Source organism: Tiliqua scincoides, chromosome 4 (assembly GCF_035046505.1).
Source record: "Tiliqua scincoides isolate rTilSci1 chromosome 4, rTilSci1.hap2, whole genome shotgun sequence".
Lineage (NCBI taxonomy): Eukaryota > Metazoa > Chordata > Lepidosauria > Squamata > Scincidae > Tiliqua > Tiliqua scincoides.
In genome coordinates this window covers 27,370,639-27,388,454 of record NC_089824.1, presented here as the reverse complement: position 1 = coordinate 27,388,454, position 17,816 = coordinate 27,370,639, and positions in this window count along the sequence as shown.

Genomic DNA, 17,816 nt, shown 5'->3' with positions numbered 1-17,816 from the left:
ATGTGTACATGTTTACTTGGAAGCAAGCCCCCTCCAGTGGCGTCACTAGGGTTCATGTCACCTGGTACGTGCTACCAGCGCGTCACACCCCATGCAGTGGGCGGGGCAACACCCAAGATGGTGGACGTAGTGATGTACCATCACTCCGCCCCATGGTCTTTTGGTTGTACCTTTTGATAGAACAAAGAAAGAACACATTCTGCATGAAATTACGCATTGATTGATACATAACATGCTGGTATTATTCCCCAAAACTGTGATTTTCGTCACTAGTGGTGTCACACCCCCTCCAGGGTGTCAACTTACTAACACCTTATTGCAGCAGTTCTCAAACTTTTTAGCACTGGGACCCACTTTTTAGAATGACAATCTGTCCAAGACCCACCAGAAGTGATGTCATGGTGGAAGTGACATCATCAGGCAAATTAAAATAAATAAGTATAAATAATTAAAGTAAAACAAATAATTAAATAAGCAGAAGCCAACCCTGTTCCACCAAGTGAATTTCCTCTGTAGCCTGCCTGCAATAACACCCCCCACCTCCAAAACCAGTAAGGTTTTCAGCCCTAACCAGTGCCCAGTTCAATTTAAGAACTTCTGTTTAAACCAGATCACTGTCAGGATCCACCTGGCTTTGCAAGTCTCAAAAAGGTTCACCTTATCAGCTGAAGCCTCTGTTTTGATCTTTTTTTTTTGGGGGGGGGGGGGGAGGCTGCCTTCTGGAGCACTTGTTTAGCTGCAGGTGCATAGGATCAGGACCATTCTGGTAGCCTTGCACTCTCCTTCACCTGATCTTCCACACCAGCCAAGGCACATTTGCATACTCTCGAGTAAACGCAACTGTGAGGCTTAGTTTTGCTTTCCATAGGGCTCAATACATTCATTTGCTTGGAGGGAGGGACTTCCTCCTCAGGTGTTTTTGGAGGCTGCATTCATTGGATCAGGACCATTCTGGTGTCATTGGATTCCTCTCAGCCTGCCCTTTCTGACAGACTATGGCGAGTTCGCCTACTCGTGAGTAAACGCATGATATGGCTCACTTTCACTTTCCATAGGGATCCATGCATTTTTTGTTCTCCAGTTGTTTGGCCATAACTTTTGATAGAAAGGAGATATTTCGCTCTGGTTTTTTGCATTGCATTCTGCTCGAAATTCCACATCCAATGGTTGATAATATGTTGGGGTTACTCCTAACCACCGCGATTTTAGCGTGTCACCCCCCCAGTGCGCGTCACCCCCCATGCGCGTCACCCGGTGCGACCCGCAGCCCCCTAGCGACTCCACTGAGTAAAAACATGACTGATAAGGGCAGACTGACAAGAGAAACTTAATCTTCCAAATAAAAATGAGGATAAACTTAAGAATTTATCTCTTATCTGCTCTTTTATTATTGTTGATGAAATTGTTTTATGGTTCTAAATAGTTTTTATTTTAATATTTTATCCTGATGCTTTGTTGTATTTATGCTCTGTTGTAAACTGCTTTGGATTTTTAGAAAAGCAATGTCCCTACCTGGCTTCCTCCCTCTCTCTTTCTTCTCTTTACCTTCCAAGCATGCAAAACCTCTCTCTACAAACTCTGACCAGCAACATGGAGTCCACCATGCCATGAGGTTTTCACACACCCATGCAAAGGGAATAGTTCTAAGACTTCCTGTTCCACATTTAGGACATGTACTATCAACAAAGATGTACATCTTAGTTATCTGCGAGGGATCCGTTCATGAACCCAATGCAGATACCGAAAACCATGGATAAGGAAATCAGTAGTTTCAGCCCTCCAAATTCTCTGGTTGCTTCCAGAGGGCTTTCTGAAGCCCTGGGCTTTCCTTGGGCCTCGGAGTGCCTTAAAAGGAATAAAAACATCATTTCCCATTTCCCAAGGGAAAGCAGAAGTAGCGTTTTTTAGAACTAAGGGGCTATTCTGAAGCTCGCAGAGGTTACAGGAAGACATGTGCAGCCTCTGCAGGCTTCAGAAAACCCTCCAGAGGCAACTGAAGCTGTGCTCCAGTCACTTTCGGAGAGTTGAGGTTGGGCCAAGCCTCACTCAACACAGGTTCAGGGGACCCACTTTGAGCCAGATCTGCGGATATAAAATCAGCAGATATACAGGCCAAAGCTGTACATGTTTTGTGAACTGTAAACAAAGCATTTTTCTTTGAAACCTTTTCACTAGCAGGATTTGGTGGGGAGCAATCCGAAAAGGAGTCTGCCACTATGTAACCCTGCTAGGGTGAGACCCCTTTTCCAGCAATGTATATACGTATGTGCACTTGCACACGCACAAGCCCCTATTTTCAGGTCTGTCTCCCTGGGAAATAACTGCTCTCATTTTGCCTTTGGGAGATGCATTGTTAAACTGTTGCTAGCTCATCATTCTGTCAGGGTTCAGCCCCCTCCACCTGTCTTCAGTGGTTGAATCTCTGAGTGGAAAATGAATGCATCTTGTTTCTAGGACACAGGTACATAAACATGAGCACATGACCCTTAAGACACCCCATAGCACACACAGTCCTATACTTTCCCTCTGCAGCTGTGGAAATTAGTTTTGATTTGTAAGTAATGTCCTATAGGACAAATAATGTTCCTCTCCATGCCCAGTGTCAGCATATGGAGCCAGCCCTGTCTTTCTAGTATATCTTTATCCCCCAAACACCCTCTTGACTTGTAAATCAGTGGAGGACAGCCTGTTGCAGAGTAAATGATTACAGCATATAAGAGATGGAGCAGAACCTTCAGCAATATGATCCACCTAAGCAAATGAAACCCATCAACCAGCAGCAGGGCATTGATAACACTCCAGATTTTGCTGCTTGGTTGTTGCATCTGGCAAGCCACACTGCAAGCTGATGGGCTGTGCTTAGTGCAGGTGTAGTGTACAGACCATAAAATTGTGAAATGAGAAGCTGATATCAATACAATGCCAGGGTCACCAAGTTTTGGACTATAGGTGGTTGAACCAAAACTAATGAATCCACTATCATGTGTGTCATTGATTCCTCGTTGGTGCCTTTTGCCTCTTTCTACAAAGGATTTTGCTTTTAATGCATATATTGAGATAAAGGTGGGTGGTTGGGAGTGAACCCAGGAGATGGATCATGACATCGATTCCCTCCTTTGTTTTGCTTCCGATGATGCCTTCTGTAGAACTATCTGTATTGGCGGAGTACAGTAATCTTACATTCCAGAAGAGTAGCTTGTTGCTAGTCTAGCAAAACAAAAACAACTGAGTCCTATGGAAACATTAAAAAAACAAGTATATGGTGGCATAGATTTTTGTTGGTTGCAGGACACATTGTCAGATCATGAAATGATCTACAGCAGGGTTCTCCAAACCCCAGCCCTTGAGCAGGAACCAGAGTTTGGAAAATGCCCTCCCCTCCATGAGTGGTGCTTACCGTTCCACCACATCACAGCATATTTTTCCAGCCAATCTATGCACAGGGACGCCCTGGGCAGTTGCGTCTGCCCAGACATCCTGCTGCACAGCCTGCTGGGATGCTGGGCAATAGACGCAACTGATTGACTGGAAAAATAAGTTGCAACATGGCAGAACGGTAAGCACCACTCTAGACGGGGAGGGTTTTTTCAAGACACAGCAGTCTCCAGTTTGGAGACCACTGGACTAGAGAGTTGGAATACTACTCATGCATGCAGGGGTGGCACAATATGGAATGCTGCCTGATGCTGTTTTTGGTTCACCAGTTCTGTACTAAAACAAATAAACCCAAACCTTTCCATGCTCCTCATATACTGCCATGAAATCCAGAAGTCCTGCACCTCCAGGTTTCAGAGCAGCTATGAGAGGAGAACAGTGAGGAGGAGAATGATCTGCTTCTCACACGAGTGAGCAGGATGCAGATGATTGTGGCCTGCATTGACAGCAGGCTGGAGGGAGATGGCAGCAGACTCAGATGAAAGGCCTGAATCCACCATCCCCAGACACCTCACAGTCTGCCACTGATGCCAACCTCATCAGTTGACTTCATGGATGGGCTGGATTAATAGCCAAGGATTTGGGCCTACAGGCCCTGGAATGTATGCCCATAGGTCCTACGCAAACATAACATGCAGTGAGCGGATCCTACTTTGCTCAGTGGTGAAGGCAGGAGAGGTATGCACCTGGTGTAATTTGTAGAATAAGCTGGGAGCACGTTACGCAAACAGGGTTCACACCAAACTGTAAGTGTTGCAATTCAGACAGCTAGTCTGAATAGTGAATAGAGTTCACTCTGGGCTGCTTGTTAAGTAAGTTCTCAAATGTTGGCTAACACTTGTTGTTGTTAACACCGAAGTCCAAAGACACACATAACACAATGAATGGGATGGATGGAACGACACAATCCCATCCCCCACTGCACACAAGCTTGCTACATTTTGAATATCACCTGAACTGCCCTCTGAAGCATTTTAGTTCCGGTGTGGTTCTGGATGTCCTTTCGTGAACATCTATGCTGCAATCGTCTGTGACGATTCATAAGTGTTGGAGCAAACATTTGTTTGTTTCCCCCTCTTCTCCTCTGCATGATATTTCTAAGTCATTTCGGTGCTATGTGAGTGATCAGCGGTCAAAGATGAAACCCTGGGTCCTTGCCCTGATACATTCAGAAGAGGCAGAAAAAGCTCCAATCGGTTACGCAAATCAAGCAGCTGTGTTGCAAGCACCCAAAAAAAAACACCACTCTAAACCCAAAAACTATTAGCTGCTGGCAGAAAGCCAACAATCCATTAATGACAGCCTGGTATCTCTCCAGGAATGTAAAATGCTTAACTGAATAAACATGAAAGCAGGAAGCATTCAGCTTCTGTCACTAGGCAAAAACTTCAGTGTGATCCTGCCCTGAAAGAGCTCAGAAGTGGGCAAGAAAACTTTGTTAAGCTGATAAAAGAGCTAGATGGTACCAGGAGAAGCCAGTGAGATGTATTCTTACTCTGTCTTACAAAGCATGATGTATGAGGTATGATACTTTTATTGGATCAAGTCACTGGTGATACATAAAGGAGAGAAGAAAGAAGGATATCGGCTAAGAACTCACAACAGATAATGTTTGGTAATTAAATCTCAGAATTCCTGCACATTTTCAAGGTGGGCAAAGAGAGACAACACATGAAAGCGAAGGCTTAAAATGCAGGGAAAGAGCAGATGGAGAATTTTTCTTCCACATGAAAGTGAAAACTAATATAAAATGATGATGAAATGCAAGGCTGTTAACCAATTAAAGGCATCTTAGTTGAGTTAAAGCACCAGCCTTTTAATTGAGGTATCGGTTAACGAATTACAGTGGACCCTTGCTTTACAATGATAATACATTCCAGAGACAGCACTGTATTGTGCAAATATTGTAATGTGAATTCAGTAACGCTTGGGGGGAGGGGGGGGTGATTGGTTCCAAGACTTCAGAAGTTGAAGTTTCTGCTACAGAACTAACAGCCCAGCCCTGAGCTGCCAGAGCATGGGGCTGCTGTGGTGCCACAAATGGCTACCATAGCATCCAGCATGCCCCAGGCAGCTGCCACCGCCTCCTCAGGAGAAGGGGACTTTCATCCCTTTTCCCCAGCAAAGGAAGTAGCCCCGCAATGGGGCTACTTGATTCTACGGCAGTTCTGGAGCTGCCGCAGAATCACAGAGTTCCATGTTGGGTTGCCTGGTCCAACAAGGAGCTCAGGATCTAGTGGAGCTGAGCTTCACCAGTCCTGCCCTCCTCCCATACCACTCCCTCCCCCGGCATGCCCCATTCCTACCCTCTCCCCACCTCCCCCCTCCTCTCCCCATGCCCCCACCTACCTCTCCGCCTCCCCTCTGGGTGACTGCTGAGCAGTGGAGCACTGGCTTTCCCCCAGTGCTAGCCCAGCGCCTGCCTTAGTGCTGGGCCAGCACCTTACAAATGCACCTTATGGAATGTTTGTGACAGTGCGTGTTGGTGCTAAGCTGGTGCCAGAGCTCAGGATTTGGCTCTAAGCTATTTCCCTCTCTAGAAGGTGATTTAAAAGGTGCCTGCAGCACTCTTTAGGGGCCATGCTTATCTTTTTACACATTGTTGTAATTATAAAACACAAATTAAAAGGCTGTAGCCTTCCCCCCAGACACAATGTTAAAAACATTGGTATTGGTCAAGATGCTGCAAAGCACTTGCATTTGCATTGCTGATTGGCTTATCTATCTCCCACAAGGTCCAATTGGCAGTGATTGTGAGCCCATTGTAAAGTGAATAACTTATATAGTGAAACTTGTTTTACTATGGGAAGTTCATTATAAAATGATTTGATTGTACAATGAGCCCATTGTAAAGTGGGGGTCCATGGGTATATCTAAATAAATTTGCATATTGCCAACATGAGTATGGCTGCTTTTTCTGAGATAGCAAAAGGAGCTGAGGACAACTCACAATTTTATAAGCAAACGCTGCAGGGCTGCACCCATGAGGTTGGGTAATGTGCCTGTCCACCACTCCAGTGGCCCACTGCCCACTCATCTATCCCACCCTGAGTTGCCTTAAGCTCTTCCTGATCACCTTCCTTCAAGGAGAAGTGGACTGAGGCAGGGGAACCATTGTGGTAGTCTACCTCCTTCTCAAGCACTGCTGTCAAAGATCACACTGACAAGGTTGAAGGAGGAGGCAAGGAGTGCGGTAGCATTCCTCTCCCCATGATCTAGGGAAGAGAATCACCATCCCAGCCTCTTTATCCATCTACAACTCCTTCAAAAGAAGCTGGGCAAGAGGATTCTGAGACTTCCTCTTCTGATTCTCTTTGTCCCCTGCCCAGACAATGGCAGACAGACAAGGAGGCATCCAAGGGAGTGTGGGGCATGTGTATAATGAAGAATACCCATAGGCACAAAAAGCCAGGAACAAAGAGGGGGTGGGAAATGGGAAGGAGAAAACTTGCCCCCTTCAGACTGGACTTGGAAAGGTGCAACCTATAATAAGATAGAAGGGCTGTCTTTAGTGCTCTCTTTTTTTATTCTTTATTACATTTGTACACTAGATCAGCAATCAAAAAATAAATGGGCATGTCCTTAACTCTCAGCATTACCAATTAAAGTTTACCCTCACTGATTAGATGTGGCCCTTGCCTATTAATCCACTTGTGCTTCAAGCCTGTTCAGGTACTTGTCATCACTCCCTCTCCCCCAGAAATGAATGAATGAGGGCTGGCCAGTCCATCCATGAGGCCAACTGATGCAGTTGTCTCAGGCAGCATGTTTGCAGCAGGTGTTCATTTCCTCTGTCTACCCACCTTTGCTGCTGTACCTCCTACTTAGGGTTACCACATACAAAGTGAGACAGAGTGCCTATACTTTAATCACTGTATAGAAGAGGGAATTTTGGCAGGTGCAGCTCAACATGGAAGGGTATAAAAAGCTGCACCTGCCAAAATTCCTACTTCTATACAGTGGTTAAAGGTACAGGCACTCAGTCCCACTTTGTATCTGGTAACCCGACTTCTACTCTTCCCATTCCCTGGATTCAAAAAGGAAGCAGGGAATGGAGCAGAAGAGAAAGTATGGGGGAAGAAAAGAGTGGTGGGCAACAGTGTTGGAAGCAAGTGTTTCCTCCAAAGGAAAGAAGAGGGGAGGAACATTAGCGGATACATTGCCAGGTAAGGAAGGGCAATGTGCGGTGTGCTACCTCAAAGGCAGGAGGTCTTTGGCCAGCCCTGCACAGTGTGTATTAAACCCCAGCCCCACCCTCTCTGTTATCTGTCACCCTGTAGGGTGGCAGTCATGAGGCGGATCTTGCCCCAGGTTTAGCACTTGTTACAGCAGGCAAACGAGCATCAAATGAACATGTGGTTTCTACATTCTGAGGAAGCCCTCATGCACTTGTCTCTAAGAGGAGAACACTGAACCAGGTTTTATTGATTACTGTTTAAAGCCCCAATCCTATGGGCACCTTCTGCTGATGGAACTACCATTCTGTCAGCGGAAGGCCCTCTCTGAGTGCTGCAGACACAGCATCAACGCACACAAGGTAGCCAACCTTGTGTGAATGGCTGTCGACAGAGCATATGCATCACCAAAGCACCCAGTCACCACTGGAGATATGTTGGAGGCTGAGGTGGGCAGTGGGTGGACCTAATTGAATAGTGTTTTTACCCCATAAAATTATGCTCCTATCGATATGGAAATTTTCTCTTCTGAAAGTCCCACTGGTTTTGACCCAGAGAATTTGCCAGTGGATTGTGTCCTTGGAGGATAAATTCTAAAAATATTTGGGGGAAAACTTACTGCAGTGGTGTAATTGCAAAGTACAAGGTAATTGTGGAATAAAAGCGGCCCTAGCTGAGTGGTGGAGCACATGCTTTGACTACAGAATGTTCCAGGTTTAAGCTGCTGGCATCTCCAGGTAGGGCAGATTCTGCCTGAAAACCTGAGCAGCTGCTGCCAGTCAGTGTTGACAGTACTGAGCTAAATGAAGCAACTGTCTGATTCAGTGTAAGGAATCCTCCTACATTCCTAGTTGTTTCTCAATAGTTCCTTTAAATGTTTCATGCTTGTTGCTTCAAAACTAATATCTTGACCAGCCGAAGCTGCAAGGCCTCTAATGGCCACAAACCAGGCCACCAGAAAAGACTGCAGGCATCATAGCCGTATAGACCATTGCTGTTGAATGCACCTGCCCTCATCTCATCAAACTCCAAATGGTGCTAAAGTTTAAAAAAAATGGAATGAAATCAAGGCCCAACTCCTATCCAACTTTCCAGCACTGACACAGCTGTGCCAATGGGGCATGTGCTGCATCCCGAGTTGGGTGACAGTCATGGAGGCCTCCTCAAGGTAAGGCAATGTCACCCTTACCTCAGAGCTGCATTGCCCTTACCTCAGTGCTGGACAGTTGGTTAAGATTGTGCCCCAAGTGTTTCAACCAGCTCCTCCAAATGCTGATCTGTGATAGGAATCCATGAAATACTGTTCTACAAGGTTTCTGTTCATTTCACCTCTGCACTGTTATTTTTTTTAAAACATCATCTTTTTAAAGGATATCATAAAAGCCTTAAACAGTCACTTGCTTGAGTCCCCTTCCTCCTCAGCTGTTTTGTGGTTCAGTTATTTGTTACGTATTTCAAAGCTGGGAAGAAAAATTGGATGGATAAATGATGTGTTGACAGGAAGCAGCTTGAATTTTTGGTTACAGGGGCTGAATTAACAGCATCCTATTTCCAATTCTGAGCATCATCAAAATCTTCTATCGCTAAGATGGTGGAGGCTTTTTGATTACTGGACATGGAATTAATGATTCTGCTTCTGCTGGTTAGGCAGTCTGACTAGGAGCAGTATACAGCATTGCTGGAGACTGAGGGCCCAATCCTATCCAACTTTCTAACGCTGAAGCAGCCATGTCAATGGGATGTGCGCTGCATTCAACTGTGGAGGGCCAGTCATGTAGACCTCCTCAAGGTTTTTGAACATTTCTCCCCTTACCTTTTGCAGCTGCATCAGCTCTGGAAAGTTGGATAGGATTGGGCCCTGAGTTAGCCACTGATCAATGTAGCTCATCATTGCCTCCAGTGCTGGAAGCAGCTCTCCAGAAATTCCAACAGAGCTCCTTACCAGCCTTCTCTCAAAGATAGTAGAGATTGAACGTGAGACCTTCGGTACCCAAAGCAGTGGCACTCTGCCATTGAGCTATTACCTTGTCCCAAGTTCATGTTATCTTCCCTTTTGAGTATGTTCAAACACGAGGTTAGAGGCAGCGTCCTTGTGCTTTTCGCACAAATCTTTCTAACTTCTGAAACTTTCCCAGATATTTCCACTACTTTTTTTTTATTTCTATCTTTGCTATCATAAGGGATAGACACTTTTTTGTTTAATTTAAAAAATAATAAAAACAACCTCAATTGGCCTATTAAAAATGGATTGTGAATAGTCAGAGAAGAAGTGTGGCATTATTCACCCAGCCCCGCATCAAACAAGCTTTCCCCTTGTGTAAATAATATTTAAATTGCTTCTGCCAGCATAAAGGCTCCTTTTCAGAGCACCAATGTTTAGTTCAGGCATCTTGCAATATGGAGCCACCTGCCTTTTCCCTCGGGTCACAGACACATTTTTGCAACCAGTGCTCTCTACTACCCTAAAAGGGAGAATCCCTTTGATTTTGAGGGAAAGTGAGAGGAGCACTTACACTGTGCATGTTGTGTCAAGCTAGGTCAGATGACAGCCTTTGTGGCATGCATGCAAAATTCATATGCTCAATATAATGTCTATAAACTGTTACCCACCATCAGGGTCTGCTTGAACTAAAAAGCTTATAGGTGCCAGAAAACAATAGGTATGCTTCATTCACAGAAGCAAGCCTAAGATATCAAAGCCAACCTCAGAGTAGCAAATGCAATTTGGAAATATGATTGATTTCTTGTTTGGTTCAGTCCTACCTGAAACATCAGGAGGGGAGGGGGAATGATACATCATTCAAACTCAATATGAGAAGCAGCCCTGAATGTGCTGAAGGTGGGGGGTCTCCGTACTTGGCAGTGCAGGTATTTCTCACAGCTTTAGACACAGGAGCGGGTGATAGATCCAATGCAGCTATCATCCTGCACTCTCCTACAAGAAGTGCACACACATGGCATGAAGCCTGGAATCTATCTGACTCCCCAAGCAGAATCTCTTCTGCCAGCAATGGGAAATTACCAGCTAGACTCATGTGCTTTTTGCTTCAGCACTTGACATCGAGTAGAAAGCGGTACATGCCAAACCAGAACGGATTTCTCATATCTTCTGCATGTGCATATTCTCTGACTCATAAGTACATACTTCACAGTCCAGAGTCAACAGCTGAATGTTTTCTAGGTGTGCCCGAAATGTTACATTTGGCGTAAGAAGGATCTGAGTGATACGTGACCCTCAAATACCAGAAATGACCTGACTTGTACACCATCTTATTACTTTACCAGAATTCATAACGCAAACCTCCTTTCCAAATTGAGAGCAGGCATCCCCCATTTAAGAAGACAAAGTGGAACAAAAGCAGAAAGAAGGAAAAAAAAACCCCAAAAGCAAAGTGTTTCCTTCTGAATCATGCTCTAACCCCCTCGATTGCATCATATCACAGCCCAGCTGCATAGAACTTAATACTACATAAAACAAGATTGATCTTAACGACTTTCAACACCTTGGGTGAAATAGTAAAATGGTTCCCCACCTGCCTTCCAATTATTCTGGAGCAACACAGCCTGGCAGGTTGTTTTCAGCTACCTTGTTTACCATGTCGTACCTTATCATCAGGGCTGTGTATCTATTGCAATTCCTCCAGGACCCAGACAAAAACAGGATGTTGTGCTGGTTATGAAACCCAGCTTCCTAGCAATCTCAGGCTGTGCTCATTTTAAGATAGGAGAATTGACAGAAGTGATGTTTCCAGCACACTATTAGCATGCTTCCAGCACAGTTAATTTAAAAACAACAAAATTGTGTCTCCTCATTAAAATCAATTGTATGGAGGTTGCCATGTTGTTTTCATACACTCCACACACTATGGGGGCTGCCATGTTTTTGACAGATTCCTCCGTTCTTTAGGTAGGAAAATAGGCAGAAGTGATGAGAGCATGGTGGTTGCCATCTTTTCTAGCTCTGAGGTTGCCTGGAGAAATTCTAGCATGGCTCGCATGCTGGAACCTAATAAAAGAAAATGACCTGAGCATGTTACAAACTTAAAAATAAAAAAAGCTCTCTAGTGCTTCTAGAACTAGAAGCTTAAAAAAGAACACAGCCCAAGTATTCTTTCTTTTTGCTACAGGAGTTTTCTAATCCTGGTCGTTCCCAAGCAAAGACTCCTTCATGGGAAGAACTTAGCAGCAGAGCACCTGCTTTGCATTTAGAAGGACCCAGGTCCAATATTTGGTATTTTCATGTAGTTGTGGGTAAAGACTCCTATTTCAAACACTGACCAATCAGAGCAGACAATATGGGACACAGGCTGCAATATGGTACACACTTACCTAAGAGTAAGTCCCACTGAAATCAGTGGGCCTGAATTAGTGTAGTTTCATATGCTCTGCTTCAAGGTGCACAAGCAATGCCTCCTGAAATCCCAAAGGGGAAAGGAATGTATGTATAAATGTACAGAGGTTGGAGAATAAGGCTCCCATGCCTCTCTTCATGATGAATAAAGCCACATGAAATGATACAAAATTGTAAAAAAAAAAAATCCAATAGAATCATGCACATTTTCATAATTATATAAACAAGTAACAGAGTCCAACTTTTCTTGGCACTGAATGTGATTTGCTTTGACATGGAATTTTTTTTAGTCCAGATTGCACACAGCCCAGCTTCTCAAAGCTTGATGAAGTCTCTTTCATACATGCTAGAACCACAACCTCCACTTTTAGCTGCTAATACCTGGCAGGCCCTGACCTCCAAGCCCTCCTGTCTCACTCGCAACCGAACATGGATACAAATCCTTTCCACCTTACAATGCCTGTCCCTGGAGCAAAGCAAGGAAGAGCTTCCATGTGGGACCAGCATTAGGAGTTCCCACCATCAGCTAGCTGCTGAGACTTGTGCCCTTCCCTAGAGCTCTACTAGAGTTGCCCGGTTTCCAACATCCCGCAGCTTGAAACTCTAGAGCAGGGGTGCCCAAACCTCAGCTCTGGGGCCACTGGCGGCCCTCGACGCCTCTCAATGTGGCCCTCAAGGAGCCCCCAGTCTTTAATAAGCCTCTGGCCCTCCGGAGCCCACACTGGCCCAAAGCAACTGCTCTCAGAGTGGGGGCGACTGTTTGACCTCTCGCATGAGCTGTGGGATGAAGGCTCCCTCCACTGCTTGCTGTTTCATGTCTGTGATGCAGCAGCAGCAGTGAAGGAAAGGCCAGCCTTGCTTAGTGCAAGGCCTTTTATAGGCCTTGAGCTATTGCAAGACCTTCATTCATTCATATAAGTTCATCTTTAATATATTCATTTATGTAAACTTATGTAAATTTATTCAAACTTTAAATGTAAATTAATTCTTTTTCCCCCAAGGCCCCCAACACAGTGTCAGAGAGATGATGTGGCCCTCCTGCCAAAATGTTTGGACACCCCTGCTCTAGAGGAACATAGAAAGCTGAGAGCAAGTCTGCCTAGTTCAGCATTGTGAACATTGAATGACTCTCTCCATGGTTTCAACAAGGGTCTTTCCCCTTCTTACCTGGAGATACCAGGGATTAAATTTAAGACTTTCTGCATTCAGCCATGTCCTCTACCAGTAAGCTGCAGCCCATCCCCATTGGTATTGGGGCCTGGCAATGTCAGGCCCTGTTCTCTAGGAATAGGGGCTTCAGACTTCTCTGAAAGCTGTTCATATACTCAAATATGCATTATATTCATAATAAAATGATTTTTAACTGGAGTCTTATTTTGAATTTTTGCAAGAATGAAGGGCCAGCATTGGCACTGTCCACTTGCACATACAGGTAATGTGGACTAAAGCCCTCCCCCCCCCAAGTAAACAGCAACAGAGGGAAAAGCCCTCCCTTTCACATATCTCAGCTGTTCCCTCTCATTTGACTATTATGCACAAGAGGAAACAGCTAAAGTAGAGAAGAACTCCGTCAGAGCCTCTGTTGTTGTACACTCTGGAAAAGTGAGATAAGAGAGGCTTTTGGCAGTGTCTGTGGGTTGTGTACTTAAGAATCAAAAGGGCCGCCATTTTTTGTACTATCTCACAATACAGTTGGGAAAGTTTTAATATCCATTTTCATGGCTCAGCAAATCTTGCTCCCTCTTCTGGCCAGCAACGTAGTTAATAGGATTTATGCCCTGCTGTACAGGCAGCTGCTTCCCAAAACAGCTAACAAGGTTTAATTAAACAAAACTATATTAATAAGCAGTTCAAACAAAAACAACATAGAAACAGTAGCAGCAGGAGAAAGGTATAGCCAATAAATTGATGTATAAAACCCAGACAATCTAAACAGCCTAGGCAAATAAAAAGGTCTTTGCCTGGCGTCAAAATGATAGCAGAGTTGTTGTCAGATGAACCTCCCCCTAGGGACTGCATTCTAGAATCAGGGTACCCCAACAGAGGCAGCCCATTCACAGTATGCCATTGGCCAGCAGGGCTCTTCTTATGTTCTCATCTCTGGATTGATCCAGGCCAATTCATGCGGGAAGGGAGAGATAGTCCTCAGGGTCACCTGTTTAGAGCTTTGCAAGTTAAAACCAACTCCCTGAGCAAAAGTAAACTAGGAACCTGTGCAGCTGTTTTAAAAAAGGCACCCCTAGGCTACATATCTCATCCTTTAAGACAGGGGTCTCTAAACTTTTTGGCCAAAGGTCCGCATCAAATATCTGGCACAGTGTCGAGGGCCGGGGAAAAAAAATTAAATATAAAATTAGAATAAATACATTAGAGATGGAACTTAAGATATATGATTAAATGAATGAGTTCAGATGTCCAGGATTTCTCCAAGCACCAACACAGCCCAAGAAATAAAGCACACACTTAAATGGACCCTCATTCCTCCACCCCACAAGCATAACTCTGATTGTGTTTGGTCAACTGGGTCAGAGGCTCTCAGAGGATCAAAGGCTGGCCGTGGGCCAGATAGAAGCTCTCCGTGGGCCACATCTGGCCCCTCGATTGGGGTTTGGAGATCCCTGCTTTAAGAGACTGCAACTCCATCCACAACCAGATGAGCCACCTTCCAACAGCACCACCAATTTATCAAGACTGAGCTTCTGGTTGCTGCCATTCAAACTGAACGTTCCTGTTCCTAGACTCTTGTTAAACCGTTTCTGCCCAACGCTGCATATATGCAACAGGGACCAAATATGTACACCTGTGGGCCAAGCAGAAATGGGTTAAACATTTCCATAGCTTTACCGAAACTGGATGAAAGGAGAACCTTGTGCAAAAAACAGATCAGCAACTAGAATAGTCCAAAACCACACTATCTGGTCTTTCAACGTGCTTTCAAACAGAGTTAAATAAAGCATTTGAATGAGACTATAAAACAGAAACATCAGTTTGCACACAAAACAGAAAGAAATGTCCTGTTTAGATGTTCTTCCATGAAAAACCTTTTAATTTACTCTGTAAAATGGCATTAACATTTTACATTAGGAGGCACAAAACTCTTTAAGTGCCATAGTTGACACAATATGGGAATGAATTCTATAATTGTTTCTGAATTATTTTAATACCATGTGTTACACCTTCTCATGCTTCATCTTCTTAAAAGATAGTACATTTGAGGAAAAAAGATATTGTCTGCTACAGACCAGCATTTTAAAAATGCTCACTCTTCCATGGAAATAAGTAGGAATTAAAAGTACTTGACTTTATATGGAACATGCCTGAAATCTACAGCATTTTGTCATTAGGGATTATTTGTATTCCAACACTGTCACTGGAACTCAATTTTATTAGCTTTCCACCTTAGCTAATAGGATAAAAGTATGTAACACTAAGCCCAAACTCTTTCCTGTCCTTCCTCCTCATTTTAACTAGCAAATTCACACTGTGCTCCAACATAAGATTCTATAAAAGGTAGCATGGGAGAGTGAGGGTGAGCTTGTACATCCTATGAACATGTAAGGCAGACTTATATCAAGTCAAGACAAACAAGTGGTCTATCTACTCCAGCACAGGTACATATTTGTATACAAGCAGACTCTGCTATATGATCCTTACACCACAAAACAAGGGTGGATGGATCACATATAGACTGAAACTACTCACACAAACACTTATTTTGCACATAGGTCTTGATATACTATGAGCATCTTTGCTCCTTTATCACCACTGTGCACTGAACCTACATACCAGGATGTAACATTAGTTTCTGCAATGGGGTTCTCAGGTTATGAAGATGCTATGAATACCCGTATGTAAGAAAAGAGCGACAGGAAAATAAATGGATCCAATCCCACAACCCTTTTACTCAGTCAAAAACCCCAAACTGAAAACATTTACCCAAGTCAAATTCATGAAATAAAGATCGTGAAGACAGGCATTCCATTTGGGAGGACGTTCTTGTTTTCAAATATAGATTGTTCCACAAAGTAAAGGCATTTTATGGACATTTAACTTTTACACATACTGAGAAAAAGCTGTTGGTAAAAGAAATGCAGAATGTATTAGAGAGGCAAGAGCAGGGATTGCTTAACTAGGCACCATTTGCTTCTGCTGCCCAGGCAGGCACCATGAGCATAAGTATAAACGCAACTCCCCTCAAGAGAGACCCACAATGAATTGTGCCTCTTGCCATTAGCCAGTGGAACTTATTTCAAAATAGTGGGAGCACTTTGCACGCATGCTTAAATAACTTTAAAATGAATACTTTTTAAGCCATTTCTGCCCAACGTTGCATATACGCAACAGGGATCAAATGTGTACACCTGTGGACTGGGCAGAAATGGGTTAAGCAGCCAGCTCTTGACTTACATCTTACAGACTTCAAGTGGAATAAAGTGTGCCAAACTTTTTTCTAGACTGCACCCAGGTACTTCAGTCTTGCGACTCTGTCTGCATGAAAATACCAATATGAACAGTGCACTTGTCCAACCAAAACTGATGCTCTATTATTTCAAAAAAAGGAACTATGTTCTGCCTGTGCTGCGAACATCATGCACAAGAGCTCTGCATGGGCATTTCAACACAAAGTGGGTCAGGGTGGTAGTGTTTCAGATGTGTTCTTCCCGCATGAAACTGTTATTCATATCATGACTATTAAATGAGACAACATTTTCCAAGTGTATTTGCATTTTTGTATACAAAATTAGTATTTTTTCCTCCAAATAACACATGTATTCAACAGGACTGCTATCTGTAAATATTTTCTCCTCTTTTGCTGCTAGTTCCCCACTAGGTGAAGGTTGTATAAAATCCTTAAGTGTAACTTCCATTTTAATGAAGTCCTTAAATCTCTTAAACTTACCACCAAGAATATAAAAAGATTTAAAGTACAAAAGCCTTTGAAGATTAGGTTTTTAAGTGGTGCTTGTTTCATGCTGACTGACATTTGAGAATTGCAGCCAACATTCAGTTAAGATTAAAAAAAAATGTGTTACTATTTAACCATAAGAGTAGAACATAAAAAGCAACTAACTTTTTGAGGAAAAAGTTTAATAATACAGTCATAGTTTTAGTATCATCCAGAAAGAGTGTCTGGTAAAAATGTTCTGGATATTAATTTACCTCAAATAGCTTTAAAATTGTAAATAGTTGGGGCATAACCCAGCAAGAAGATTCCCCGCAAGAAATGAAATGAAAGCACACTAGGCAGACATCCTTGCTAGATTGTGCCCTTGCAATTTAGTGAGGTAGACAACAGAAAAAGAATTCTTCGTCATTAGCACAGCACGTTAAACCTTGCGGTAACATTGTAAAAGAAACCAATAACGTTACAGACATAACACATGAAATATTTGATTAATGCTTAATTCTGTACAACTCAAATATAAACTTTTAAAAAAATATTAGACATTTTAAACATTGAGTGCATATAAATGTTCTGGACACAAGAAAAGGAATTGCATGCTGTTCACCTCCATTTTTGCACTTCTCAGTCTGTTTAAATAAACACATATTTACAACTTCAACATGAACAACAGTGCATCCCAACCAAAATGTGCATTCAAAAAAAAAAATATATTGCTCCTGGCCGAGGCTTTCCTTTATTAGCATTCTTATATTATTTTTATTATTATTACTACACTCATTCTCCCCACCCAGCCATTTTGCAGCTCTATGAAATCAGATAGTTTAACTGCTCTAGAGTTCACTGGAGGAAGGAAACTCCTAATGGGCCTCAGGAATGCTTAGAAGTGCATTTTCTTTTTGCAAGAGCCATAATCACGGGAGGTTGGGAAGGAAGGTAAATGTGTGCTTTC